Genomic DNA, 13,117 nt, shown 5'->3' on the forward strand with positions numbered 1-13,117 from the left:
ACAATGCGATTTACTAATGTTTGCGCTTGACAATTTACTGGTATTTACACCATTATTTAACGCCCTAAAAAAGCATGTCTGAACCCATTGTGTGACATGGCTGCAATTGTTGCTGATAGGAGGAGACACCGCAGAGAACAGAGAGCATGTGGTAGAAGGATTATTAATTTCTTTGAAATGACAGAGTAAGACCTTATCCAAACATATCGTTTGCACTTCTGACTGTGTCTGTGTTCTTTAATTTGCATGTCAGCAGATCACGTGCAAAACTTGCCACTCCCATCAACACATTTGTGGAATTGCGCTCTCACCCTAATTTGCCCCGTTTAGTAAATCTGGCCCTTAATGTGTTAAGCGATATAACATGATGAGTTTTCTGTCGATGAATGTATCCTAACAGTTTCTCCTCTGTCTAATAAAACACATAATATACATTACTAAAGTGTTGTGATGCTTCCATGGTTTTTTTACAAAATAAAATGGGAAATCAAAGGTAATAATGTCTTTGATAGGCGACACACAGACACGGTGTGTGTCATGGTTAAAATTGCTTATTTCTCTGGATTTAGAATTTCTTGGAAACTTTTGGGATAATGTAAGTACACAAAAGTCAACAAAATATAACATTGTTTTAGTGGTTTTTGAATATTTTAATCTAAAAATCCTACATATTGTGCCTTTAACTGGTTGCATGTGTCAGATTTATTGCATGACTCTGCAAAGAAAAGCTGTTGCTATCAAACATTGTTTACTTAATCAAGTCAGTGTAATGGTGAAGGGATAGATCAAATGGGCCAAATGATGGAAGGTTTGCGAAGAAATTCATGCTTCCTTGTAAAAGTATTTTGTAGTATTTTCAAAATTTAGTTTATTTTGATACATGGTGTGGCTGCTGTATTTTGTAGTTTATTTTGATACATTTAAAATTCAGGTATTTGGTATTTTATTTTAAAATACATGTTTATGTATTTTTGCCCATCCATGGCTGCACAAAAACATTCACACAGGTCTCCCCATCACATGAACATACAATATGTGACATTACAAGAACTCACAGATTCATGCATGCTCACACTTGCCTCTAAGCGTTTAAGGGTAGTTGACATTAAATATTTTGGGAAGGGTTAGGGTGAAGGCTAACTTTACTTAACTCACAACCAACACTTAAAGGGAGAGTTCACCCAACTGTCATTATGTCAACTAATCCTCATGTTGTTCTAAACCTGTGTGACTTTCTTTCTTCTGTGGAACACAAAATATTTTAAATAATGTTGGTAACCAAGCAAGGACAAGGATTTGGGATATTGCCATCTTTCTAGGCACATTTTGTTACGATACCGTAGGGTATACCTGATCCACACACACACACACACACACACACACACACACACACACACACACACTCACACTCACACTCAAAGATGTTCAAAATATATTTTTAATGTTCCACATACAACAGAAAGTCATACAGGTTTGGAACGACATGAGGGTGATTAAATGATGACAGAATTTAAATTTTTCATCCCTTGAATTAATCAACAACCAAAAACAAAGACACTACATTCTATTCCTATAATAAGTACAAGTAAATAAATAAATAAATAAATAGTAATAAGGTTCCTTATTTGTAAGTCCTTCTGGATATTCCTAAATTAATAAATTTCATCAAAACAATTTTAACCAGAATTTTGTTTAAAATCTTCAGTCTTTTTAATTATTCTACTTATTATGCATGCAGCAGCAGCAGCAGTAGCTTCAAGCTCATATTAATATAAGTGTAATGTACGCCTGATATTACGTTTGTCATGGGCTGCTGCTGTTTACGTACTATTTCTGACTTCTTTTCGCTAACATTTAATCTAATTAATTATTTGCACCTGTGTATACATATTCTACAATTAACATTCATATACATTAACAAATCTCGATTTAAAAAAAAAGTCTATGGATGGACACGTTATCCGTCAGCCCTTAATAAAACTGTTACTTACAAAGTCCAAATCATTTCCTGAACCACAACAAATAGAACCCAAACACGCACTTCCAGTCCAAACAGCAAGAGTGCAAGGCCACGGAACTAGTAAAATAAAAATAAATCCACTCAGTTATATCCTTAAAATGTTTAAATATAAACTAAGTACTGCGGAAGTTACATCTTAAATTAAGTTCATTGTATGCACCTTTTCAGCCACTTTGCATTAAAAAAAATGATGAAGAAAAAGTAGAGTGACAAGTGGATGTAAACTATGCTGTCACAAAATAACGATGAAAACATTTGAAGCCTACAGTGTGATTAAATCAGACAGGAGCTCTTACGCATTTCTCAAACAAGTGCAAATGGATTCAAGTCATTTATTACAAGTTTCAGAAGCCCAACATAAATCGAAAATGTCTTCGTAGACAGGGTTTATGCTACTGGAGATATGGTTTCAGCGAATTAAACAGTGACCCATTTTGACTGCATTCCAAGATTTCAGATTAATCCGGATTCCGGAACCACGACAGTCACACCAGCAAACTTCACAGACATAATATTATAAAGTTTTCAGTAACATAATTCTATTATTAGCCTATGTACAAAAACTGAACGTGCCTGGTTATGCAGTCATGCAGTCCACCGTGTCTGAGATAGAAAGATTAAGGTAAAAAAAAAAACCGCTCGCGGTAACATCAGAGAACGTTTCCATGCGACCCTCACAGATCAATTTCTCTTTTCACAACTCTATGAATTACGATGCCCACTTAGTTTCCCCATATAGAAAGCGAAGAATCCACTGGAAACAAACAAGCGATCCAAATGCGTTACAAACAGCTCCGCAGATTTAACAGCTTACTTTCTTATTTGCATTAGAACTTATAGTCTAATGTACGGAATATCTTACCGTGCGTTAAGGACTACAGGTCCACACTTCACTTTTGCTCTCGTCCGCGCCTCTCACATGAAGCCTTGCGTTCACCATAAACAACCCCTGAAAGAGCCACTTTGAAGTCGGACACGGGGCAAAATATGCATAAAACAGGTTCACTAAAGAATCCCAAGATTAAGTGGCACACGAGAGCACGCGACTCTGCGTTTCGGCTACGTTTTTTTCGTTACCGGGTCCACATCCTCCGCTCACGAGCGCCTGTAAACAGCGCTGTGCTGATGCGAAGTACGAAAGTAGGTCAGACGGGAGCTCAATACTCAACCAACGACATCACTAACCGCCCGCAGCCTCACACACACACTCCAGAGAAAAGACGCACACATGCAAGGACAGCCTCGATCATAAACACCCGGCAACAATCATTTTTAAATCATTTTCATACACAATCGCTGTGAAGAGCGAAGACGTTCTTTCGGCCCTATAGGTTTGGTGAATAACATGCTGCTGTCAGCCCGTGTGTCTATGGAGCTGAGGGTCGCCTTTCGCATATTATGCACATTTGCCTCAATAGAACTTGCTTTCAGCGAAATAAATTTAACAATCTCCTGTAAGATGATACACCTCTTTGTGGTGCATGAGTTTAATTACTGTTATTTTTATTAATAAATTAATAATAATATTAATAATAAATGTTTTATTTAGTGCCTTTCTAAAACTTCAAGGTTTCTTTACAAGACCATGAAGAGCTTTGACGTTTAAAAAAAAAAAAAGTATTTTAGACAATGAAACGGACAACTTAGGCATATAAACAGGATGGGAGAGATATATACACTGTAATGAATTGCTGTAAAAATTACAGGTTTGAATCAAATTTACAGAATATTGCTGTAAATTTCAAATATACAGAGGCATTATGGGATTTCCAACGGTCAAGATTCGGGTAGCAGCAAGAGGAGTGATTTACAACTGTGGTAAGTGACTTATTATTTTATTTTCCCCCTCAGTCTTTGGTAAATATGTATGTATTTACATTCGCGATTCATATTGGTAACCCCGGATTGACGCATCCTCCGTCTGCGGGGCGCGAAGCAGACTTGCGCTGGGTTTTCCTCAGCGCGGTCGCGGTAGGATCTCACACATTCCCCGGTGCTTTAGCATAGCGGCTATGGGTCAAAAATTAATCATTAGAAACAGTTGGAATTCACGAGAACTTCGTGTTCATCAGCGCACTTGGTCGTGATTATTTTATGGCGTAAATCACATTTGTACAGGCAGACAGTCATCTGTTAACGGGCCGAAACAAAAAGGCCTCGCGAGTCGCGACGCGATCAGGCCGCTCACGGAGGATGTGTCACGCAAAATGGTGTTGCTTCATGCTGTTAATGTGACCAATGTGATGTATTTGTGGACATTTTCTAACTTAAGGTAATGCAAACACTTTAACATATCTGTTTGATATAAGTTTGTCTTGTATAGTTAATTTAATATTACCATTACCAAAACCCAATCTTTTTTTAACTTGAAATGAAATGTGCTATTTAACGTTACAGATATGAACAAACTGATCATCCTGTATCTTACTTGTCTTTTAGATGTACATTTTACATCTATTGAGGCCTTTAACACAACTACAACTAACTATTTGTTCCTCAACTAAATTAGACATTTATTTTTTAGGGTGAATGTTTTAGATGTCTCTCTATTTGACCCTGGCAAACAAATTAGTTAAATAAGGTGTTTAGATTAGTGGGACATCTAAAACTTTCAGGGAGGTAAGTATTCAGGACTGGAGTTGTAGGCTAATACTGCTCTACCACATGGTATCATTTCAAAAACATGATTACATGCCCCAAAAGCTAAAACCAATCTGAATTCTTGACCCTTTAGGCACTTTGTAGGTATTTATCTGGAGAGAGGAACAAAGACGAAAGGAAAAGTGTCATCTAAAACAACAGGCCACAGTTCAGAAGAAACGGGTTGCGTTCAACCTACATGTTACCACTCTTCTGTGCAAAGTGATGGATTTTCAGTGGAATTTCTGAAATGTAAGAAATACACACACACACACCAAGATCTATTTTTCCTTTTATTATATACTTTTATTATTCTATATCTGTATCTGACTATCTATCATCCCTCTGTCTGTCACTGACTGTATCTGTCATCCCTCTATCAGTCTCTTAAAGTATTATGTTTTGTAATATATCTAATGTATTGTCCTCTGTGTTTCTTTCAATATTTCTAGTCTCTCTTTGCATCCTGGGATGGAACATCATCTGGAGCAGAATTGTTCTTTTTGATCGCAAGTTTGTTGGACTTGTTGTTTGGCCATGTTGGTATGTTCATGAAGTGATAAAAGTGATGTGGGTTTTAAGAAATGTTTTTGTATGACCATGATGTCCAATAAGTAATTTAAAAACATTTTCATGACAAAATTTTGTCCCTTTAAAAAATAAAATGATTTTCTAAATAAAAAATAAATTCAAAATAATACACCTTTTTATTGCATTTTTTATGTAAATTTGAAAGATATATTTATTACATTTTGACTGGTTTTTCAAGATTAAGAAGCCTCAAATATCTTTTTTTTTTTTTGGGAGGGGGTGAATTAAGTTATGCATTATACAACACTTTATGCAATTAAAATTTGTTTAAAGCTTATGCAGTTAATAGATTAAATTTAAAATTCAGCTCCCATTAAGTGAGCAATAGCGAAAATATATTGTATACTGCATTTTACATATTTATTCTACTTGACTAAACTACTTGAATGTGTGTGTTTGCTATTTAAAGAAGTATGTTAAACGCAGTATACAATGTATTTTTATGTAAAAATGCAGAATACAAAATATATAAATTACTGTAAATTTTACAGTAAAATACTGGCAACAGGGTTGCCAGCCAGTTACTGTAATTTTTACAGTAGTGTTTCTGTAAATTAATTTACAGAATTTTACTGTAATTGAGAATACAGTAAAATTCTGTAAATTAAATTACAGAAACACTACTGTAAAAATTACAGTAACTGGCTGGCAACCCTGCTGCCAGTATTTTACTGTAAAATTTACAGTAACTTTTTAACAGTGTATATACTTGTAGAAGAGTTGGTAGAGCTGAAATAATGATGACAAAGTTAACTGATGCTTATAACAAAATGAAGTGACACTTTAGATAATAAATTTACTCTTTCAACACAATTTAATCTGTCAACACAAACATATGTTAACAAACACATATTTTATAGAGGACCCCTTTTAAATCCACTAAATGAGTTAAAGCAGAAATTATGTGTGATGTTGGAAAGCACAGTCTCAGGACCAGTATCAGTTGCCATGGCAAACACAGAATTCTCCATCAGCCCCTCAGTCCAACATGGCTGCTGGGCAGAAGAGCAGATAAACCTCTCAAACACATCAGCTGTGTGTCTTTACCAGCTCGGTGCATTTTTACTGAACTCATCAGATAGATTTAATTGCGCTGCATTATTTTTAACATTTAAATGGCTTTAATTGCTTGCCATATTGTGCAAAAATAGCTGAAAAACTCTGCTAATTATAATAAAACCAAAATTAATGGTCTAATTAAAGTCTGATGATAACTCTTAAAGGAGGGAGTCTTAGATTCATCATGCAATGAGTCATTGGGTATATAATAAGATCAACAAAAACATTTCTTCTCTCTCTCTCTCTCTCCCTCTTTCCTTATTTGCTTCTTTCTTTCCCATTATTTGTTTCCTTTCTTGTTTTTTTCTCTCTTTAATTTCTTTTATGTTTTGCTTTGTCACTGTTTTTTTATGTCAGTGCTACTTTTGGTTTGGAGGCAGTCTGTGGCTCTGTATCTTTAAAGAACTACCAGAGAAATATGGGTCAGTGGAACACTAGCACGAGCGTGAGGGAAGAACAGAGAGAGAGAGAGAGAGAGAGAGAGAGAGAGAGAGAGAGAGAGAGAGAGAGAGAGAGAGAGAGAGAGAGAGAGAGAGAGAGAGAGAGGGAAAAAAAAGAAAAAGGGAGAGGAAGAGAATTTAAACAACATAGCAAACAACATTCACAAGTTCAGGAAATAATAACAAGAACTTCCTCATTAGAATCAAACAGCATATATGTGTCGTGTGTCGTGTGTCGTGTGTGTGTGTGTGTGTGTGTGTGTGTGTGTGTGTGTGTGTGTGTGTGTGAGAGAAAGAAAGAGAGAGAGCGAGAGCGTGTAGTAGTAGGCAGTAAGCACACACAGCCTACATGTTTCTGTTGCAAACCAATAAAAGGTCAAGTGATTTGTTCATAAGGAATTCAAAACTCAATCATCAGATGCTCCCTTTATAGGACTAAACATACTTCTCTTCAGATATTGTATATATTTGCACTGTACTGTTTTGTTCCTTCTTATGGTTTGATCAGCAATTTTAAACGAGTGTTGATGATTATATCAAGCAACAGGTGATCGCCCAAATACACTGGTCAAATATTGTTATTTGCGACCTGCAGCATTCTGCTTAAGACCATGGTTTGTTTACAAGTCAGTGACACAAATTAGAGTTAGATTCATTTCAGCAGTTATTTAATAACCCACTGCAAACCCTTTCTTCCTGATATCAGCCATTCCATCCAAAACAGCCCAACAGTACTCAATCCTCAATCCTCATAAACGTCAGAGACACATCAGAAATGCTTACATTTTCAGTTTCTGTGGCTCATTCTATTGTAGTCTCTCTGTAGATCTTTGCATCTCTCTCAGACACTGTATTAAAAAAAACTAAAAAAAAAAACTGTCTTGGGTTACGACTGTAACCATGGTTCCCTGAGAAAAGTAACAAGACACTGCACCTTAATCGAGGCTATGGGGAATGGTATCAATGTGACAGGTGTCTAAAGCACATGTATACACACAACAAATTCATTGGTCGACAACAGTCAATGATGTCACTTCTGGAGAGACTATGGGTATAAGAGGATGTGCTAGCAATAGATGTCATCAACTAGATGTCAGAGGAGCCACCGGGGAGCCATCCTACTTAAAGACCCCTTTTGGGGGAGGCAGCTCAATACTCTCATCTAATACCTGCTATAACCCATGCTAATTTAGATTAGCACTAACCCTAGTATTGACCTAGCAAACAAGCAATTCATGGCTCTACTCTCAAGCCCTGTACCAGATCTATCATAATGTGGGTCGTAAAATAAATTAAGTATGCCATTTATGTCATTAGTCCAGCCTCAGAGCTTAATGTAGGTGCTTGCTAAAACCTCTCTTGATTGTTACAGATGAGGAATGTTACTTCTCCTCTGCATTTCAGTCTTGTTTACCAAATCAATTCCTTCAATTACTTCCTCCTAGCATCCCGCCTCCTCTAAGCTCTACTCTTCCCCGGAGGAGGAGCACGAGTGGCCATGCTCAGCCTCTGGCCCTGCCTCCAGTCCTAAGACTGTGATGGACCAGGTCCCCCAGAGGTATTAAGTGAACACTTGGACCAGCATGGGATGTATCCCCTGACAGCTGCCCTGACAGGCTTGAGGGTGAGTAAAGCTTGGGGTAATTTTCATTTGAAAGTGAACTAATCCTTTAAGCTGAAATTGCTTATTTTTGAGTTAAAGTAATGTAAAAACATATGTTGCCATGGCTTATTGATCATATCAAGTTAACAAAAATGAGTTCTGGGGAGCTCTCCAGTTTCTTTACACCACATAATTATACTAGGGCTAGAATCTAGTTAATCAAGTTTTACCACAAGTAATCAACTGTTTGAGCACTTTATATGGACAAACAAATCTAAAAAATGCTATTTTAACCCATGCCTGAAGAGCAGGGATGTCCAGGTTGTAAAATCTGATGAAAGTGGACGGCGTAGTCCAGCCGGCCGCCTCACAGATATCCGTGATAGAGATTCTGCTGGACCACACCCAAGAGGAGTGGAGGAGAGGAGTGGGCCCACTTCACTAGAGTACCTCTAGTGGAGTGGGCCCTAAACCCCAGGTTAACACCTATGTTTGAGGAGCCCAGCACGTGAACCATCCTCACTGAGCGGACGTTCTTCTGTGTCCATAGGAGAAGACAAGACTGTTTGCAAGTCTGTGCAGACCTGAGACATCCTTGGTGGTTTATAAATGCAACCACCGTCCTGTTGTCCAAGCAGACCTGGACATGATGATCCCAGAGTTCCATCTGGAACTCCTTGAAGGCCAGAATCACCGCCATCATTTCTAGGTGGTTTATGTGCTAACTCGACATAGGAGTCGCCCACGAGCCGAAGGCTATTCTGCCATTGGACAGGGTACCCAAGCCCATCTTGGAGGCTTCTGTCATGACCACTTTCCACCTGGAAACCAAGCCCAGTGGAATGATCAAGGAAGTTGCTGCGATGAGGCCCAACAGCTTCTGAAACCTCTTGAGGGGGAGAAGAGACCCCACCTTGATTGAGGCCGCCACGCTCCTGATTTTGAGGAAGCGCACCTGTGAGAGCCAAGCCTGCATTCAAGTTGAGTCGATGACCAGTCCCAGGAAAGAAATTTGTTGGCTGGAGATCAGCAAACTCTTTCCAAAGTGACCATGAAGCCCAGGTTTTTTAGATGACTGAGGAACAGGGATCTGTGGGCGCATAGCTCCTATTCTGATTGGGCTATAAGCAGACAATCAGTCGAGGTAGTTCAGTATGCAGATTCCCGTCTGTCTCAGAGGGGAGAGAGCCACGTCTACACACTTCATAAAAGTATGCAGAGCTAGAGTCCAAATGGAAGGACTGTATATTGGTACGCCATACCAATGGCAGGCACCGCTGATCACCTGGCCAATATCATCCCTACAATGAAGCATGGTGGTGGCAGGATCATGCTGTGGGGATGTTTTTCAGCGGCAGCAAATGGGAGACTAGTCAGGATTGAGGGAAAGATGAATGCAGCTATGTACAGAGACATCTTTGATGAAAACCTGCTCCAGAGAGCTCTAGACCTCAGACTGGGGCGAAGGTTCATCTTCCAACAGGACAACGACCCTAAGCACACAGCCAAGATAACAAAGGAGTGGCTATGGGACAACTCTGTAAATGTCCTTGAGTGGCCCATCCAGAGCCCAGCCTTGAACCTGATTGAACATCTTTGGAGAGATCTGAAAATGGCTGTGCACCGACGTTCCCCATCCAACCTGATTGAGCTTGAGAGGTCCTGCAAAGATGAATGGGAGATACTGCCCAAAAATAGGTGTGCCAAGCTTGTAGCATCATACGCAAAAAGACTTGAGGGTGTAATTGGTGCCAAAGGTGCTTCAAAAAAGTACAGAGCAAAGGCTGCGAATACTTATGTACATGTGATTTTTTTCGTTTTTTTTTTTTTTTAATAAATTTGCAAAGATTTCAAACAAACTTCTTTCATGTTGTCATTATGGGGTATTGTTTGTAGAATTTTAAGAAAAATAATGAATTTAATCCATTTTGGAATAAGGCTGTAACATAACAAAAAAAGTGGAAAAAGTGAAGCACTGTGAATACTTTCCAGATGCACTGTACATGAATGCATAAACCAATGACGTTTGGACTATGTTTTCAGCACAGTGCCTAAGTTAATCTGAAATTGGTTTGGAAAGTGAATTATGCATAGGAAAAACTTTACGGAGTTGCTCGCTCAATACTCTGAAGCTCTAAAGAGAGAAACAAGGAAGTTCTGCAAGAAATTTGTGGAGTTTGAAAACTGCAATGGAGACAACGACGAGAAGCTTAGCCCCCATCTTCAAAATATCTTCTGCACCAACTTCAAAATCCTCTCATCAGAGATCCTCCAGATCTCCGTGTTCCAGACTGCTCAGATCTGCACTGACTTTAAAATCAAGATCCTTCCATTTGAGTTTTCCAGAGAATAAGGATCATCTGCACACACATCAGAACTTCTGTCTTCAAGGCTTCTTCTTCTGTGTGTTCCAGGAAAAGGACCTTCTCTGTGCTTCAGGAGTTCAACGTTCAAGTACATTGTGTTCAAGGTTGTGAACCTGATTCCAACTCCTTTCTTCCAACTGCAAAGCTGGCCAGCTCAATAGATGGAGACGTCACCCTCGGATTCAGCAAGACCAAGCATAAATATCACTTTACCAAACCTCTCCAGAGACCTTGACATTAGTGTATATTGTCAGTATATGATTTGCATTAGATTTTGCATATCTGATATCAGCAAATAAATCTCTTCTTCTAATTTAGTCAACAATCTTCCATGTTTGTTTACTGTCAAGGTGAAATTCCTTGGCTGGTGTCCCGTAATAGGGAGGAATAGTCTGACACTTTCACACTCACCTTAAGTTATGTGTGACCAAAAACTCAATATTAATATTAATACCAAATAATAATATTATTTGAGACCATAAATCATTACAGATGCAAAACTCTAGACAAGTCGTATTGACTGCATCCGTTTTTAACGCGTCTTGACTGCCATACAGTCTGACATTAAAGACAACTGAGATCCTACAGTGTGACATGGCTTACAGCGGTCTCAGTCAAGCAACAGTTGTAAAGGACTATTATAAATCGTACAGTGTGCATCCAGTTTTAAACCTTCGATATGCATTAGCATTAGATATAGTGATCAATCCCACTGGATTCAGTCAGTAAGGATGAGTTTAACCTCGCTGCTTCTATTGTTGAGCCTTACACAAGATTATGTAGGTCAGCTAGAGTAAAGCAGCAGTTTTCTTCAATCTCGGAGGACAGGAAAGGCTTGTAGACATTTAAAACCCCACAGCCAGAAATACACCTCAAAACAGTATGATCATTTCACAGGAGGCCATCTTACTCTCTGAGCTGAGATAATTGCTGCTCTCTCTTTCTCCATCTATTCACATATACCAAAGCCCCATCCTTCAGTCCATCCATCCATCCATCTTTCTTTTTATTCACTGAGCACTGTCATCATAACATATGGGCTGTTCTGGGCTCCGGTCCTTTATGCTTGTGTGTCGTTGTGTGTTGCAATTACTACTGTGCTGCTGTAATAAAACCACATTGTTCTTTTATAATTGTAATTATCTTAATGTGATCTGACCCAGCTAAATGAAAAAAAAGCTAATCATCTCACATTAGATCAAGTAAAAGGGTCCGTTCATAAGTGTTTGTGTGCTTATGTGTGGAAAAGAGAATAAAGAGAGGCAGAAAGAAAAAGAGAGGGTAAGAGTAAGGGGTCTATTATACAGAGTTAAGAGAGAAAAACACAAACTAATTAAGGGAAGAGAGACTATAATTAAAATGGCCTGTTTTTAATTTAACAGTGAGCTACTTTATATCAAACAGAACAGTGATCACTTAATTATACAGGCAACATCAGAGAGAGAGAGAGAGAGAGAAAATGGGAGGGTGGGTTTAGTAAGAGGTTGATTCTCTGCTGTGAAGTCTATTCATTCTGGAGCAAAACCACAATGATCAACCATATTGTTCATATTACTCGAAAATTCATTCTATATTAAATACATGAAGTATTTTAATATGGAAGCCTTCAGAAGAAGAAGAAGAAAATGAAAATGAAAGTGATATTTTTTCTAGAAATTCCTTTATTTACCATCCAGTCATATTAATATTTTCAGCATAATGGAAATAACTTGAAAAGCAAGTTTATGTAATGACTTCAAAATGCAAGTTGAAAAGTAAAAGGTATACATGTAAATATACATATACACATGTATTGAAACAACGGATTCAACAACAGATTCAAGAGACAACTGTCAATACATTACTAATACATTATTTAAATTAATAGATTGTTAGCTTTTTTATGTATTTATATCTCTGAAATAACATTACATAACTTGAACACAGTCACCTCTGATAACAGATCACTTTATATTGTAATAAATGTTGACATGTTTTCTGTAAAGCTGCTTTGAAACAATATGTATTGTGAAAAGTGCTATACAAATAAATGTGAATTGATGCATTCATTCCAACAAGAACACATACAAATACAGTGTTTAGATTCTGGGAAAATTATTCCATTCTGCATTTTTCTAATACAAAATTCTTCATTATAAATTATATAACCAGCATAACAATTTATCTGAAAGTTTTCATAAAATGTACATTAATTTTTAGAATGTCTTTTGGTATGTATTTGGTACAAGCCCCTTTTAGTTAGCACAACTTAAGCTGCATCAACAAGTTTGTGTAAAACCTGGTCATGTTCTCCAGCATGATTTGAGATGATCCAAAGAGCATCTTGTGCTTCAGTGGAAGAAAATCTGGGGCAGTATTCACAAAACATCTTAAGGCTAAAAGTGGCTCCTAACTTGCC

General features: G+C 37.8%; 1 protein-coding gene across 5 annotated transcripts in view; it reads right to left on the reverse strand.

Moving 5' to 3' along the window:
• npas2 (neuronal PAS domain protein 2) overlaps positions 1 to 13,117 on the reverse strand; it is a 73,696-nt gene that overhangs the window by 43,234 nt on the left and 17,345 nt on the right. Inside the window, exon 1 of one of the 5 annotated variants that reach the window (XM_067405630.1) lies at positions 2,883 to 3,046. The exons of the other annotated variants lie outside the window; for them this stretch is intronic. The gene's annotated coding sequence lies outside the window, so the exon portion shown is untranslated. Of the gene's footprint in view, positions 1 to 2,882; positions 3,047 to 13,117 lie in introns of those variants that run through there. 5 annotated transcript variants of the gene reach the window in all.

This window comes from Chanodichthys erythropterus, chromosome 13 (assembly GCF_024489055.1).
Source record: "Chanodichthys erythropterus isolate Z2021 chromosome 13, ASM2448905v1, whole genome shotgun sequence".
NCBI lineage: Eukaryota > Metazoa > Chordata > Actinopteri > Cypriniformes > Xenocyprididae > Chanodichthys > Chanodichthys erythropterus.